This window comes from Syzygium oleosum, unplaced genomic scaffold (assembly GCF_021117445.2).
Source record: "Syzygium oleosum isolate NSW1041296 unplaced genomic scaffold, Sole_v2.1 Sole_v2.13, whole genome shotgun sequence".
NCBI classification, from domain to species: Eukaryota; Viridiplantae; Streptophyta; class Magnoliopsida; order Myrtales; family Myrtaceae; genus Syzygium; species Syzygium oleosum.
The window spans coordinates 3,808,488-3,825,172 of NW_026607497.1; the positions used below are offsets into that span (position 1 = coordinate 3,808,488).

General features: G+C 42.6%; 1 long non-coding RNA gene across 2 annotated transcripts; it reads right to left on the reverse strand.

The window, feature by feature from the left end:
- Nucleotides 1-11,064: 11,064 nt before the first annotated feature.
- Nucleotides 11,065-16,441, reverse strand: LOC130139725 (uncharacterized). Of its 2 annotated transcripts, none has more exons than XR_008817822.1 (2): nucleotides 16,027-16,441; nucleotides 11,065-11,502 (listed from the first exon to the last, which is right to left on the reverse strand). It is a non-coding gene; the product is annotated as an uncharacterized LOC130139725 (long non-coding RNA). The 2 variants fall into 2 exon arrangements; XR_008817823.1 differs by lacking the exon at nucleotides 16,027-16,441 and adding an exon at nucleotides 15,502-16,020.
- Between the last annotated feature and the right edge of the window lie 244 nt (nucleotides 16,442-16,685).

Here is a 16,685-nt window from a genome sequence, read left to right on the forward strand (position 1 = left end):
CTCCAATTTCATGTTCAACTCAATCACCTTGTCGTAGCAAGCCAACATGACTTCTACTAAAAATTTTCGTAGATTTATTAACTCTGCTTGTGTTGCTGAACTCGAGCTGCTAGCAATATCTGTAGCAGCAAGTAGACTCTGACTTGCGAAGAAAGAGCTTTCTGCTCCATGCATAGGTGGTGGCTGTTGGTGCTCTGGAACAAATAGTGAACTCTCTCCAAAAGCCGAAAGGGATGAAAATAGTTTTGAAGCAGCTAGTGAACAATCTCCAAATGCGAGAGAAGATGGAAACAGTTATTGTTCTGGAGCAACTAGTGAACTCTCTCTAAAAGCCGGAAGGAATGAAAACAGTTTTGGAGTAGCTAGTTAACTCTCTCCAAATGCAACAGGAGATGGAAACAGTTGTTGCTCTGGAGCAACTAGTAAACTCTCTCCAAAAGCCGGAGGGATGGAAACAATTGTTGTTATGGAGCAACTAGTGAACTCTCTCCCAATGCGGGAAGAGATGGAAATATCTGGGGATCAGGCTGCGATACATGCATAGGCAATGGTTGTTGGTGCTCTGGAGCAATTAAAAACGGAAACTGTGAGGCCTTTGGAGCAATTGGAACTTCTAGTAGAGATGCTTCCCGTGGAGCAACTTGAACTTGAACTTCTTGTGGAGCTACTTCCTGTCATGCTTCATTTGTAATATGTACAAGGAATTTACCTCGGTAATATTCTCTTTGTTGGTCATCCAACCTTGGGCAATCTATTATTCGTCGCCCCCCTTCCCACGTTATCCCTGTCAAGTGCTCTACTATTCGGGGCAAGTAATTTCTATTTTTTTTGTAATGTCTTAGACAATTTGGACAATGCCATTTATTGTCAACGACCACAACTTCACTCGGCACTGCTGCCTTATCGTAATTCATTGGGATTGATCACCTACAATCAAAGAAAGCCTAATTGAAATATTGTAATATGATTTTAATAAAAGAGATGGGACTCGGGCCGGATTCGAGCAAGGACTGAGCCCATTAAATACTATACCCTTAGCCCAGTTTTTGCCTAAGCCCATAACAAGTCCTAACTACAACCAAAATCCAACTCGGGCTGGGAGCACCCTTAGACTAAGCCCGGCCTGGCCTGTGACCGGACTCCCTTTGACATTGACAGCCTAGGTCATACGAGCGTAAATGTCATCTGGCTGTGAACACCCATCGTCGGCGCGACTCCGACGGCTACTAGGTCGGCTGTCGTGACCTATACTTCCCGATTGAGGATCAAAAAATGATTGAATAGGTTAAGAGGTATTTGTCAATGGACGTGAACATTGATTGATTCGTTTGAAGAACAAACCAAACAGTTCATTAATCTAAGGATCGAGGTGCTCCCACGTCTCATACCTCGTGCGACAAGAATTGTCTCAACTATGCATTCAAATGGAGCCGCCACAAGCCACAAGCCACAAGCCACAATCAATGGTTGGCTAAAAACTCTAATTGAGACGAGGGAGTGTCATCTCGACACGTGTGAAAACCATAGATTCTAAGGATCGGGGACTTGATTACACTAGTGATTTAACTAGTGCCCTTTCAGTACCAAAACTTGATCGCTTGCAAATTAACGCACTAGGGCAGTCTATCGAAAAGTCCAAAGTTCATCATAATCATGCTACAAATGGAAAATAACAACTAATATATCAAAGGTGTGTAACCAAATAATCATAAAGAAAATAAACAACCAACAACTTAGCATTGTCTCTAAAAAATGAAAAGGCAATTAAAAGCCCTGAGGTAAAGTCCTAATGGTTTGTGCAAATTTTTGGGAAATTTTTAAAGATTTTCTCAATTTTTACAAGTTTTAAACTAAATCCAGAATGAAATTAACACTAATATCTAGTGGAATTAACCTAAAAAAATTTCTAAACATTTCCTAAATTTTTGGAATTTTTCAGAATTTTTTTATTTAAAAAAAATCTGAATTTTTTTGAATCGTTAATGTTTTTAATATTTTACATACTTTTTAATTTTTTTTGGATTTTTTAAACATTCTCGGATTTTTTTGGAATTTTTCTTTTTAAATTTTTTTAAAGATATATTTTTTAAAAATTTTAATGCTTTTTATTAATAAAATAAGAACTTCGGACCAGATCCCCCAACCTGATCCGACTCGGCTCGCTAACCCACTCGAATTTTAAAAAATTTGACTTTTTCTATATTTAGTTTTTCTTTTTTCTTTTCTTTTTTCTCACGTGTTTTTTTTTTGTCCTTTAGTCTCCCCCACCGGGACACCCGTGCCTAGTCGCTGAGGCCATGTCGGGTGCTAGGCTAGGCACCGTACCTAGTCACCGGGCAATGCTCGGCGCTGCGGTCGTGCCCGAGGGCCTGGCTGTGCTCGGCCTAGCTAGGCACTGCGCCGAGGACAACTAGATTGTGCCTGGCAAGGCCCGTACACCAGGGCAGTGTCTGGTTGCGCCGAGCCATGCCCGGCCACTCCAGGCCATGCCCAGGCACTAGGGCCATGCCGAGTGCCGCGACTAGGTCCCAGTTTCAAATCATTTCACCCCCCCCCCCCCAACTCAGGCAACCACACCAGCGACCCAAACTTCACTCCCCGACCACCAAGATCTCAGCCAACCAACAACAGAAATTGACACTAAGCATACAATCATAAACACACATCAAGCGGGGATAGAGAGCTAACTATCGATGCCCCCAAGCCGCTAGTACACCTCCGGTAAAGGGGGTAGGATCTCCAGTGAGGGAATACTATGACGACCTAGACCCTAGGCGATGGGCACAGGATGAGAGATGGCAGGGGAGGCTGCGCCTCTACCCTGGTGTCGCGACCTACCCCCGTCCCAATTGGGGGGATCAAAAGTGATTGAACAGGTCAAGAGGAATTTGTCAATGGATGTGAACATCGATTGATTCGTTTGAAGGACAAACCAAATGGTTCATTAATCCAAGGACCAGGGCGCTCCCAAGCCTCATTCCCCGTGCGACGAGAATTGTCTAAATCATATATTCATTTGGAGTCGCCACTAGTCATAATCAAAGGTTGGCTAGAAACCTTAATCGAGATGCGGGAGTATCGTCTCGATACGTGCGAAAACCAAAGATTCAAAAGATTGGGGACTTGATTACGCTAGTGATCTAACTAGCGCCCTTTCAATACCTAAACTTGAACAATCGCTAACTAACGCACCAGGGCAGCCTATCGAGAAGCCTAAAGCTCATCCTGACCATGCTAAAAATGGAAAATAATAACCAATGTATTAAAAGTGCGCAACCAGATAATCGGCATGAAAATAAACAACTAGTGACCTAGCATTGTCTCTAAGAAAGAAAAAGGCAATCAAAAGTTCTAAGGTGAGTCATTAAAGGCTTATCCGATTTTTTGGAAGATTTTTAAAGGGTTTTATCAATTTTTACAAGTTTTAAACTAAGTCCATAATGAAATTAACACTAATATCTAGTGAAATTAAGCTAAAAACTGATTTCTAAATATTTCATAATTTTCTAGATTTTTTAGAATTTTTTTGGAATTTTTGGAATTTTGGAATTTTTTTTTATTAATAAAATAAGCATTCCGAACCGGGTCACCTGACCCAATCCGACCCAGCTATCCGACCCAGCTCTTTGATCTGCCCGGGATCCCCTTTTCCTATCTCTTTTCTAAATTTTTTTATCCTTTTCTTTTCTATTTCTCTTTTTCCTTTTCTACTTTTTTTTTCCTATTTCTCTTTTCTCTTTATTTTTTATTCCCCTTTTGTTTTCTTCTGCCCAGGACGTCTTCTTGGGGACGTCCTCTGCTTCTTCACCGTGAGTGTCTTTCCACGAGTCTACGCCCCCGACCTTTCTTCGCCTCCGACCGTCGGCGCATGTCGCCACCGCCAACGACCACCACCAGCCTTACATTCTCACCGCCGGCCATCACAAACCACCGGACTGTTGGCTAACTCCGGCCACGGAAAGCGACACCGGCGACCGACTTCCGTTTTTTATATCTCCAAATCTCAACCAAATCTAAAACTCTAAATATTTACTCACATAAAACACACGAAACAAAGATGGGAAACTAACCACAGCGGCCTCTAACCGCTGGCATCGCTCTGGCGAGAGGAGTGAGTCTCCGGAAGGTGCTTGTCCACTGCCGACGACGGGAATCAACAAGTATGCCACGAAATCATACAAAAACATAGAGGCAGTCACCATTCGACAAACAAGAGAATTAACCAAGCATGAAAACCGATTTCGAAGCATCGATTCAGCAAAACTCAATTCGGTTCTTCATTCAAACATTTCGTCGAACAGTTGATGTCCAAGTTGAGATATACGCTCTAAAGTGAGATTCAGTGCGATTTTCGGATCAGTTATGATGTTTGAAGACCTAAACCAGCATATTTCATATCAACTCCATCTCAGTTTACCATATCTCACTCGAAATTTTTGCAATCAAGCTCAGTCCTCTGTGCATCTAATATCTCATTCAGCCATTTCGATAGTTAGCATGCGACTAAGAATGCGAGGTCCGAATCTGACCTCAACGTGATTCTTGGACTAAACACGACCCAAGTCGTCATTATACACTACGATCCAGCTTCGGTATCACACGATTAGGTCACGACACCACCGAGTGAACCCGGTATGTGAGTCCACCGAGATGCAAGAGAAAACAGGGGATGCTCTCACCTGGTTCGAAATGGCCGGAACAACGCGCGATGGCTGGCAGACCAGCTTCCGACAATAACGACGGTGGTTCAAGCCAACCACCGGTGAACGGGAAGGATTTTTAACTCCCTCTCTCTCGGTCTCCATCTTTCCCCCTTTAGAGACCTAGGCATTGAGCAACTTGATTTTCTCCTTCCCCTCTTGATCATCAGAACCGATACTATCTCGGACTTCAAGGCAGTGACTTCATTCTCCAACGAAACTCTGACGGATAATGCTCTCTCCTTTTCCTATTTCTCAAGGTCTGCACTTGTCCGTTCCGCTTCGCATGCTTTTTTGTGATTAAAGCTCCAGATCTGAATCTTATCGAGCTGTTACTCGAGGAGCTTCGCGGCTTGCCTGAGAACATTTCGTTTCTCTTCTAGCTTCGAGTATTTGACCTTCCACGCTTTGCCACAGACGTTCTCCGGCTCCCCCTTTCAGTGAAACATTTGCTGCCATTGTAGCTACCGCAAGTGAAGAACTTCCGCCAGTTCAGCCTCGGATTCCCCCCAGAAGAAGCGGTGCCTTCATGGAAAACCCTAAAGCCTTTCCCCCTTTTTCTTCTTTTTTGTAAGTGTGCCAAGGGAGAGCGTGGGGAAGAGCTCCCCTTTCCTCTCTCTCTGGATCTCTATCGAGCTCACTCTCAAGTTCTCTCTTTTTCCCCCTACTCTTCTCAAGCTCTCTGTCCTTCTTCGTTCAAGCACCCCCTCCTCTCCTTCGGAAACCCCTCTCCAGAGAGAAAGAAGATGGCTTTTTTCTTTGGGACCATGGCTGTACGTACCTGACATCTTCCCCTCGATGCCCCGCGATGCCTCCCTGCCGCTGTGTTCTCTGTCACGTACGAGCGTCCCCTTCTGGTCCCCCCTCTGTTTCGTCCTCTGTGCGTTTTTTATCTTCTCTCTATCTGCCTCTGTCGCTTCCGTGAACGAGAGTGAGGGAGAGGGAAAGAAAAGAAGGGGGTTGGGCCGAAAAAAATGGAAAAGAAAATGAAGTTGGGCTAAGAAAAGAAGGGGTCAGGCCCAAGGAAGATAGAAAGATAAGAAAAAAGGGATGGGCCCAAACAGCTAAGATAACTAAAAAGGGGCCGGCCTTATCGGGCCGAGTCAAATAGGCCCGACCGATCCTCTTTCTTTTTTTTTTTTAACTTATTATCTCTCTTTTACATTAATTTGGCTCACTTACAATTTAAACATCGATTTAACGAGGTGGGGCAAAATTAGGTGTCAATAGCTGGATGTGTGCGGGGCGAGACTAAACGCATGTCTCTTGTCCCACATCGCCAATGGGGGAGTCCTAGGCTAATTAATAAGGCTTGGGTTCTCTACTACTTGTGTAATGTGTTTTAAAGCCATGAGGGTCAGTGAGCCCAAACTGGATAATATTACACAATGATAGCCCCCTAGGGTCTTTACAAGTGATATCACAGCCAACTCCTGACCCCGTGTGGGGCCACAACAAGGGCGTTGTGCCTGTAAGGGATGGAGAATGTGACGACCTAGACCTTAGGCGACGGGCGAAGGATGAGGGATGGCAGGGGCGGCTGCGCCTGTACCCTAAATATGCGCGGGGTGAGGCTAAGCGCATGTGTTTTGTCCCATATCGCCAAGGAGGGGAGTCCTGGGCTGGTTGATAAGGCTTGGGTTCTTTACTCTGTATAACGTGTTTTAAAGCCATGAGGGCTAGTAGATCCAAAGTGGACAATATTACACAGTGGTAGCCCCGAGTCCTTACATCAATCCTCCATCTTTCTCTCTTTTTCCTTCTTTGTTCCGAATGAAGCCCTTTCTCTCTCGGCCAGCCTTCTTTTTGTCCCTAACCAATGTCTGCTTTGTCTTGGACCAAGGGCTGTACGTGCTTGACATCCTCCCCTCGATGCCACTCGATGTCCTCCTCAGCATCATGCCGTTTCGCTTCTTTCTCCCTTCTCTCTCTTGTCGTTTCCTTTCGTGTCATTTTTCTGTGAACAACGTGAAGGGGGGCGGCGGGCCTGGCTGGGCGCTAGGCCTAATGTCTCGGGCAAGCCCGGCCAAGTGGCCTAGAGCCTGAGCGCTGGGCCGAGTGTCCAGGGCACACGCAGGCCTAAGTGGAAAAATAAAGAAAAATTAAAAAAAAAAAGAGGGTTCGGGTTTGATATAAAAATAAAAGGGAGATAGAATGGGGATCGGGGTTGCTGGGCTGAGGAGGGTTGGCCTTTTCTCTAATTTTTTTAATAATATTTTTTTAATTAATTTTTTTTAAAAAATTTATTGCCTAATAATTTTATCTCTCCTAATTTAGCCCATTTACCATTTAAGCGCCGATTTAACGAGGTGGGCAAAATTATGTATCAACACCAGTCCCGTCACCCACCAAGCCGACTCCGTCGACCATTTCGAGCTGACATCGTCGGACCACCCGTCACCAGCACAGAACAAATACTTTCCTCAAAATAAAGAGAGACAAATGGAAGAAAACTTCTACGGGCGTCAATGTATGGTTGGCCACTGAGGCGACTCCAATGGCTACCAGGCCAGCTTCGTCGCCCACCAAGCTGGCTTTATTGACCGTTTCAAGCCGACGTTGCCGGACCGCTCGTCACTAGCACAGAACAAATACTTTCCTCAAAACTAAGAGAGACAAATGAGGGAAAACTTCTACGAGTGTCAATGTATGGCCGGCGACTCCAATGGCTACCAGGTTGGCCCCGTCACCCACCAAGCCACTCCGTCGACCGTTTCAAGCCGACGTTGCTGGACCGCCCGTCACCAGCACAGAACAGATTCTTTCCTCAAAACTAAGAGAGACAGATAGGAGAAAACTTCTACAAGCGTTCATGTATGGCTGGCCACCAAGGCGACTCCGATGTCGCCATGGAGCAAACAAAATTCAAGTCGAAATAGAGCAAAGCTAGGGGTTCGGCTTACCTTTTTTCTTCCTTTTCCGACGGTCTTCACCGTCTGTTTTCCTTGCTTGAACTCCCTATCCCTCTCCACACTCACCAGTCTTTCTCTTCCTTGCTCGGCAACCTCTCCATATTGTCGTGTGTTTGTCCTTTTTAGGATAAAAACTTGAACGGGATATTTTATCTGGTGTGCCCTCTCATTTTCCTACCCGGTGGGATTGCGCATCGAAGCCGTCCTTTCCACCATCTTGGTATATAAGGGAAAATGGAGGATGTGGTCTCGCGAGCCCCTTGTCACGGACATGTGTCCCATTGCTTCCTACACCATCTCCCTCTCTCTCTCCATCAATTATTAATTGCACACTTACCTCCCTCTCCTCCGCTTCAAACTTCCCTCCCTCTCCTCTGTCCACTTGCATTTCGTACACTTCTAACATAGTTCCGTACACTTATGCATTTATTTTGCGGAAAATTAATTGATAAAGGAAATTTAATACGAATAGTTTTTCTTTATTTAATGATACATAATTGAAATCGTTTTCTAATGTTTGGATTTCATTGGAAAATGATTTCAATCTTATGACTTTATTTCAGGCAAATGAAAAATTTCGAATTTTGAATAATTTTTTATTATTTTAAAATGTTCAAATTTGTAATTATTTTTTCTTTTCTTTTATAAAAAATTGATTTTTGTAATTTAATTTTTTCACTTTTCTTTTTTCTTTTATTTCCTTTTCTTTTTCCTCCTTCCTCCACCGCAACCGGCCGGCGACGGCCATAGGCGAGCTCGAGCTCGCTGGCCTTAGGCGAGGTCAAGGCGCGAGCTCGAAGGCCAGGTCGCGAGGCGGCGAGGTCCAGCCTTGCCTGATCCTGGCGAGACTCGAGCTCAACCCTGCCACAGCAAGTCTAGCTCGCTAGGATCTGGCGAGCTCGACCTCGCCTCAAGCCAATCGTTGGCGGCTCGTGCTTGTGGCCGGTCGCCGGCAGTTGCAAAGGCCGGCGACCAGCGGAGGGAGGAAGAAGGAAAAATAAAAGAAAAGAAAAGAAAAAAGAAAAAAAAGAAAGAAAAACAAAAAAAGAAAGGAAAATATGAAATATTAACAAATTCAAGATGAACAATTCTAGAAAGTATTTTCACCTTCTTAGATTATAGAATTCATTTTCCTAATTTTAAACGTGAATGTTTTCCTTAACCAGAAAGCGTTTTCGGTTGACTTATCATTTTCGGCGAACCAAACGGGTGAAAATCGGAAAAATAATTTCCCTGAAACAAACACACCCTGAGATATTAATGACACTAATATAATTTTTTGCTCAAGAGATAAGTTTTACGAAGATCTCGAATCACAAAATTTTCTAACTTTAACCATTGGGAAAATTCAGGTGTCAACAAGTACCATTCCAGATTTCATATTTCAAATTTTAAAAATCAAGAATAGCCCATAAAGTACTGAAATCTTCTTTTTACTATGTCAGAGTGCCCGAATCAAACAATGAATTATCTCATGTTAATTGCTAAGCTAGAAAATGATTTTTTCAAATCAAACCCTTTATTCAAAATCGAATTTTGGAAAAACAACTCCATAAATTGAAAACATTCCACGGATTTTCCATCAGAGAATGGTCATCTTCCCATTGAATCCAAACACATTTATTTTATTTTTTTTGGTCAGAAATCCAAACACAATTCATTCATCTCTAAAACCACCAAAAAAGGAAGAAGGATTAACATTGCCGCATATCTCAACTTCAGATCTCAATCTCACCAAATACAATCCAGAGAGAGAGAGGCTTCTCGTCGCTGGTAGGCGCAGGAGCAGGAGCAGGAGCAGAAGCGAGGGATTGAGCCAGGCGGCGGGCAACACAATGGCGATGACGAGGGCTGCAATGGCGACCATCACTCTATGGGAGAACCTATACACCTCCATCTCTTCTCGCTCAATCTAGTCGAGACACTTGTAAAACGAAAAACAAAGAATCGCAAAATACTGGGCAAGAAAGGAGATCTTAGCTCGGTCTCTCTCTGAGACGCCTCACGCAAAATAAGCACCCTCGCGAGTGTGACGCAAAGAGAGAAACAGAGAAGGGAAGATTTCGCAAGGATTCTTTCTGTAACATGAGAGAGAAGTTGAAAGGGACGCAGAGAGAGAGAGAAAGAGATGAAGAGGGAGATGAGCAGCGGCAAAGCAGGAAATGGCGGTGGGGGCGATGGCAAATCAAATCAATGAAATGGCAGAGGGAGAGTTAAGCGCGTCGTAAGACCGCGAGTGGCAAACTAGTTGAAGAAGAAGATGTGAGTCACAGAGGGAGAGAGGGGAAGGTGATAGCGAGCCAGCCTTTGCAAATGAAACCCATTTAAGATCCATTTATTTTAGCCTTTAGAATTCATTTATGGATTGGCTGTGAAATTTTAGGCGACCTATATATAACCTATTCAAATGAATATGGGTTAACAAATGAGTTTTCGACCCATTTTGACAGGTTCATTCAGTAGCAATAATAGAAAAATTAAAAGAGAGATAGAAAAATTAAAAGAGAGAGAGAGAAGAAGCGCTTAATTCCAATTTTTGCATGGGGAAACAATTTGAGGTTGAACTAATGTGATTATCTCTCTTTAATTCGGATCATGCCGATTTTAAGATGATGTGGTAGATAATATGGGTTGAGAGGTCTTGGACTAATCCAGCAACTTTAGAGGAAGATTTCTATATTTACAACTGGTAAAGAATTTAAGACAATGCAAGAGAAAGACTAAAGCATTCTATGATTAGTTGAAAGGGAAATGTTGAACACGGTCAGATTGTGTGGTGACTAGGGGTGTCAATGGGTCGGGTCGGATTTTCATGATACCCGACCCGATCCGAAACAATGAATATATGTGCTTGGCCCGACCCGAAACAAGATCCGAATATGATATAGCCGCACAATCGGATCGTGTTCGGGTCGGATTCGTGTTTAGAGGTTTACTAATCATTTCTTGCAGTCAATTCATTTTATCAATAACTTTATCAGCCCCTTGTTTTGCTCAAAATCTTCATGTTGTCCCATAGCTTCGTTAGTGCTTGTGCAGATACCTTGAAGCAGAAAATATTATGATGCACTCAAAGTGCCAGAAGCCGATACAGAAGACCAGGTTTGATCTAGAAAGATTACAGTAGCATAAACAAGTTACAATTACAAGGTGATGCTCATTAGGCAAGCAACAGCCAACTGTTTTTAACATTAATTATCTGGAAATGGATGTGAATGGTGGCACCCAATCAACTCTTCAAGCAATACAGAGCAAGTACAATAGAAAATATGCACAAACTAAGTGTTGGATTATATTGTAAGTAAAGCTGCCGAAGGATGTAATGAAAAAGGAACCAACTGGACCTCATCCGTGGACTATGAAGGGCAGAGTCTAGTAAGCTGTGGAGAATGCCCAAGCCTATAATATTCTAGATAGCAAATGCCTCATCATAACTACGACCACCAAGATCATTCGCAAAATAACCAAGCCACGGATCTTAAAAGGTTTGAGATGTCTTAATTACACAGAGGAGCTTTATTGTAGTATTCAAAACATTAGATCCCAAATGTTGACTGTGACAAACAAGAGCACTAATTCCACAAAAGCAAGCTCTAGGTTATGTTCATTCTTCTGTAGAACTCTCCAACAAAGACTAGTAGACCCCCAGTTTCAATGAAGTATAAACAAATTTTGTTCATCGATGAGTCAGTCAGCTGCTCATCCAGAGTTGCCCATGAAAAAGTCTGTCTAAATGAACAATTTCCAGCAGTTGCTCCCTTTTCGCCCCCTCAGCAATAGTTTCACATGCTGATCCTTCACCAGAATACTCGTGATCAGCCCTTAAAAAGGACAACGTAAAAGCTTTACTGTGATGATTGTTCGCGGAAAGCTTCCTCTAACAGCACTTACTGCAAGTAAGAAATGAAGAAGACAACAATTGCTAAATGCCTAATCTGAATATGAAAAAGTAAATTTGCAATAAGAATAAAAAAAATTGGTTTAGCAAGTACCAATTTCCAACTTCGTCAATCATCAAGAGAAATCGATATCGAGTTCGGCTCCATAATTGTAGTTGAACACGCTGCATTAAATTCACAATCAAAATGAGAACTTAAGTATCCATTGTAATATAGAAAAGAATAAATATTCCACAATTATGTTTTCTGACCTGACTCAAAATTTTCTTGTTCTTCTAAGTCATCCTCAATTGAAAGTGAAAGTGGAGAGGATCGTAGCCAATCTTGAGCACATATAAGACCCTCCACCATTCTTGGGGTCAAGGAGCTACAAAAGATATCAAGTACACGACCTCCTGTGCTGAATACAGTCTCTGATGCTACAATCGAAACGGGCACGACCAAAATATCTCGAGCAATGGAAGAGAGGATAGGATATCTCGAAGAATTAACTTTCCACCAAGTTAAGATATCAAAGTCGGGGCTATAACGTTCACATCCTTCCTCCAAATATTTATCCAATTCAGATTTTTCTTCCAAAATTTGTTGTCCCGTTTGGCTAAGATACTTTGCAGTTATAAAGTCCGCACCAACCACGGGAGACTTTGACACATTTACTGTCCTTGTACTCTTTAATCTCAAGTTGCCTTGGGGGCATTTACCAGTGCGGTATTGCTCGTACAATGATGTTAGCGATGATGTTACTTTATCACGTAAAATTTCTGCTTGCTTGCTCTCATAAACATTATTAATCAACCATTTCACATATTTTCACTTATGTCGAGGGTCAAGTATACAAGCAATGAACAAATTAAGATTGATGTTGTTCACATTGCCATAATACTTATTGAATTTGGTCTTCATTCTTTTAGCCATTTCCTACAAACTTTTATCCTCATTCTCACAATATTCATTAATCATCCCAAAAAGCCCATAGACATCCTTTGCCAAATCATTACTAGTGACATAAGAAGAACCCGAAACTTTTGAAGTCGTATCGAAGAACAACTTCAGGAAAGGAAGAAGGTGACAAGCATAATCCCAATCATCACTAGTAGGCAACCCTTTCGCCTTGGACATTTCTTCAACAAATTTGCTATCTTGAATTTCCAATAAGAAAAAAGCTTTTTGAAACTTCAAAGCCGCCTCCAGCATCATATATGTCGAGTTCCAATGAGTCTCCACATCCAACATACAAGACTCTTGGACTCAATATTCTCAAGTTCAACACAATCCTTAAACCGCCTCAACCTCCCAGGAGAAGACCTCACATAACTTATAGCCGAACGTATTCTAACAATGGAATCATTTATGTCTTTTAACCCCTCTCTCACAATCAAACTCAATATATGAGCAAAACACCTCATGTAGAGTAACTCACCTCTCAATACCAGAGTGTTCCAAGAATAAAGTCTTCTTTTCAAGTATTAAATTCCCAAATCATTTGAACTTGCATTATCCACGGTAATGGAAAAAATACTTTGAATCCCCCAACCAGTCAAACATTTCTCAACCGCCTTTCCTATTATCTTGGCAAAATGACCCGGGATTTGACAAAAAATTAGGATTTTCTTCTGTAACTTCCAATCAGCGTCAACAAAATGAGCAATGAGAGACATATAAGTCAAATTTTGACAAGAGGTCCATGTGTCGGGTCGTCAAACAAACTCTAGGACATGTGTCGGCAAAATATTTCATCAATTTCTTCTTTCCTCCACGTATAACGCATAACAATCACTCCTCAACGTGTTATGCGTAGGGATTGAGAACTTTGGCTGGATTCTATACACAAATCGCCGAAAATCCTCATTTTCTACAAACTTAAAGGACAATTCACCAAGAATGAACATAGTCGCTAGTTCTTTTCTACTAGCATCTTGGTCAAATTTCCATGGTGAACTACCAACCCCGACAGGTTGACCCGAGGCAATTTTTTGCCTTTTCTCGATGTTTGCATATGGATATTCCTTACATCTATCTAAATGATGATGCATTGAACTAGTCCCTTGAATACTAGAACAACCAATGTGGACCCCGCAATATAAACATTCAGCTTTTTCTTGATTTTTGTCTGTACATGGAATCCTTTTAAAGTGATCCCACATAACGGATCTCTTCCTTCTATTTGTGAGGCTAGAATCCGTCGACGAAGACATCTAGCAATCAGCAAAAATAATTAACATTCCAGAATCAACAAAAACCATCATTGCCATAGAAAGTTGACATAGTAAAGTAAAGTCTATCTCAAAAGCAAGCATGAACAGCTTTGTCATATACAAGAAGTGACTCAGAAAGCTATCAAGAATGCAATTTTTTGCAGAGGTCTGTTACATGCTAATTATGCCACAAATAAATATACCAATTCAAGTAACTCAATTCCAAGATATATCACCAAAATGCAGCCAACTAAAGATTGAACATAGAAGAATAAAGAAGAAAACACATATAAAAGCTCCAACATTTCAAGAGCCATAGTAGTTACCAGCTTGAACTTAGATTCTGCAATTGGCTTTTCTTTAACTGGGAAGAGATCGGGGTGCGACTCCCACACCTTCTTCTTGAAAGCCGATTTAACCTACAACAAATACATAGCAGAACAGATTCTAAGATCAGACAAACCTAAGTCTACTCGAAATCTGTTTGGATTGGCTAATCTACAACAAACCTGACACGTGTTAGTCCAAATTAGAGTTAATCTACTGGAAATATATCTGGATTGGCTAACCTAAGTCTACAGTAAGTATTGCAACCATCAGATTCCAAGATCAGCCAAATACATAGCAGAACAGATTTCCCACCAGTGATTCCCAAATTTCGATTATTTTGCAATTTGGGTCACTGAACTTTGATTGCAACAACCCAAAGCACAAAACTTTTAACTTTTTGTAGTTGAATTGATGCACTTTGACCATGGTAAAAATTGCCACATAACAGGCCACGTTAGTTTTTTGCTGGACATTTGGTTAGAAAATGGACAGAGTGCATCAATTGCAAAGAAATTCAGTGATCCAATTGCAAGATTCATCAAAGTTTAAAGACCACCTGTGAAAATTATCCTAGAAACAATGCCACAACTCACCCAACTGATGTCAAAAGATGCATGACTTTCATAACCAAGATGAGGACAATACAGAAACATGCAAAAAAGTAGAACTTATAGACGACAAATAATGTCCCCTGGCTACTTCCATCCCAAATGGTGGTGTTTACAAAGTGTCGAAGATAAGAATTATGACTCATGAATGCATCACAATACCGACTGTTGTAAGTGCTAAAAGGTGTATTATTAGACACAAATGAGGCTATGAGTAGATGTGCTGCATCTGCTACTCCCACTACCTCAGTGACTCAAAAGTTGACAAGACATAGAGACATCCTTCATGAGTTTACCCAGGTTTCCTTTGTTTTATGCTCTTCCAATTCCAACGTTGTTGAAAATATACTATATCATCACATTGGTGAGCATTACATGCCATAAGAGATGTGATGAGTGTGACTAAGATATACTACAAACTTGGACCAGGTGGTAGACCTTATTGCTTTCTGACAGTAACATCCAACTTGGATTGCTCCCTGATTTAGGACTTAAACACCTCCTTCTCAATGAATGAAGTAGCAAATGCATCACATCCGAATCCTGTGAAAGCACAACTTTGTGCAAAACCAAAACAGATTTTACCAATGAATGAAGTCCCTGATGGCTAAATCGGAAAAACCCAAAGAAAACCTAAGCACCGAGCAATCGCACCACGCCAATATTAAGAGAACAAGCATCAATTGGCAAGAAACATGGAATCTCTTGCCAATTCCTCAAAAGTCACACCTAGAACTCAATAAATCTCTGCATACGAAAGCGCGAGCAAATACAAAACCCCTATTCGTTCCTCGTCAACAACCCTATGGTAAGCGAGCAGAAATTTATATCAAAAGGCTCGGTGAAAATGCTTCCACCTTCTTCAACCTAGATTCAAAATCTTCCTCGTCTCGCCACTGAAACTAGCTCAGAAACTAGATAGAATCGCAGAGCAAATCAGCCGCATTTGCCCCAGCAAGATTTGCCCCTGATCACGAGCCCAGAGTCCCCCCTCAACGCTCTCTTGGATGTCTTCTTGTAGCTGCACGCGACCGAACAACACAACATCCAAATCCTCCTCTCCCCGAAGCCCTAATTCACTCCCAACACCCCCACTCGAATTCTCGCTCCCAGTTCCGCGAAGCAGAAAGAACCTCCCCTCCCCCGCAATCCACCGCCACTGAAGCGGAGCACAAAGCTAGCCCCTCCTACACGAGCGCATGCAAAGGACAAGGGAACTTGAAGCACCTTTGACAGCTTCTTCTCACCTGAATCGAATTCAGACACCCAACACACCCAGAAGAGAGTCAATCCAACACACCCAAGCACCATGCTGTTGAAGAAGCAGGAACACCGCAGATTCAAAGCTCGTCGGGGATTAATTAAAAGACGGCGATGCTCACCGGAAGAGAGAAATCGTCACTTGTGGGTGGGGCCGGGGGCAGCGGGTCAAGAGGGTCAATCGTCAAGGAGCTTCCGGAGGCGAGACTTGATGAAGTTGCCGCGAGCTTTGGCGCGGGCTTGCTGAGAAGCGATGTTGGCGTAGGAGAGGTGGATGCCGGCCGCAATCAGGGTGGCGTCGGCGGCGAAGACGCCGATCGTCGCCGCCAGTTGCCTCCGCATCTCACTACTCAATCGACAGTTGCAGATCCGGAGCTCTGGAAGAAGATGATAGGGTTTTGGGTGGGCTTGGGAGCAAGAAGATCAAATGGTTCTTGTTTGTTTCTGGTGGGCTTGTTTCGGGCAAGCTCGAGTAGATCCAAAACAAGCTGAAGCCTTGTTTCTACTGTTACCCAAACAAGTTAAGATCCAACCCGACCCAATACAAAAATTTTATGTTTGGGTTGGATCGGGTTGAGTCATGTTTCAGCGGGTTCTTTTGACACCCCTAGTAGTGACTGCAGATGCTTGTCACTTTCTCCTATGAAATCTCTTAAACAATATTATATTTCAAACTAAATTGAGAAAGAGCAAGCGAGCTAGTCTTAGCACTAGCAGTGATTCCCGCCTGAGGTCGGCGAGGGCTAGCCAGTGACCCTTGCCTGACCCTCGCCAGACTTAG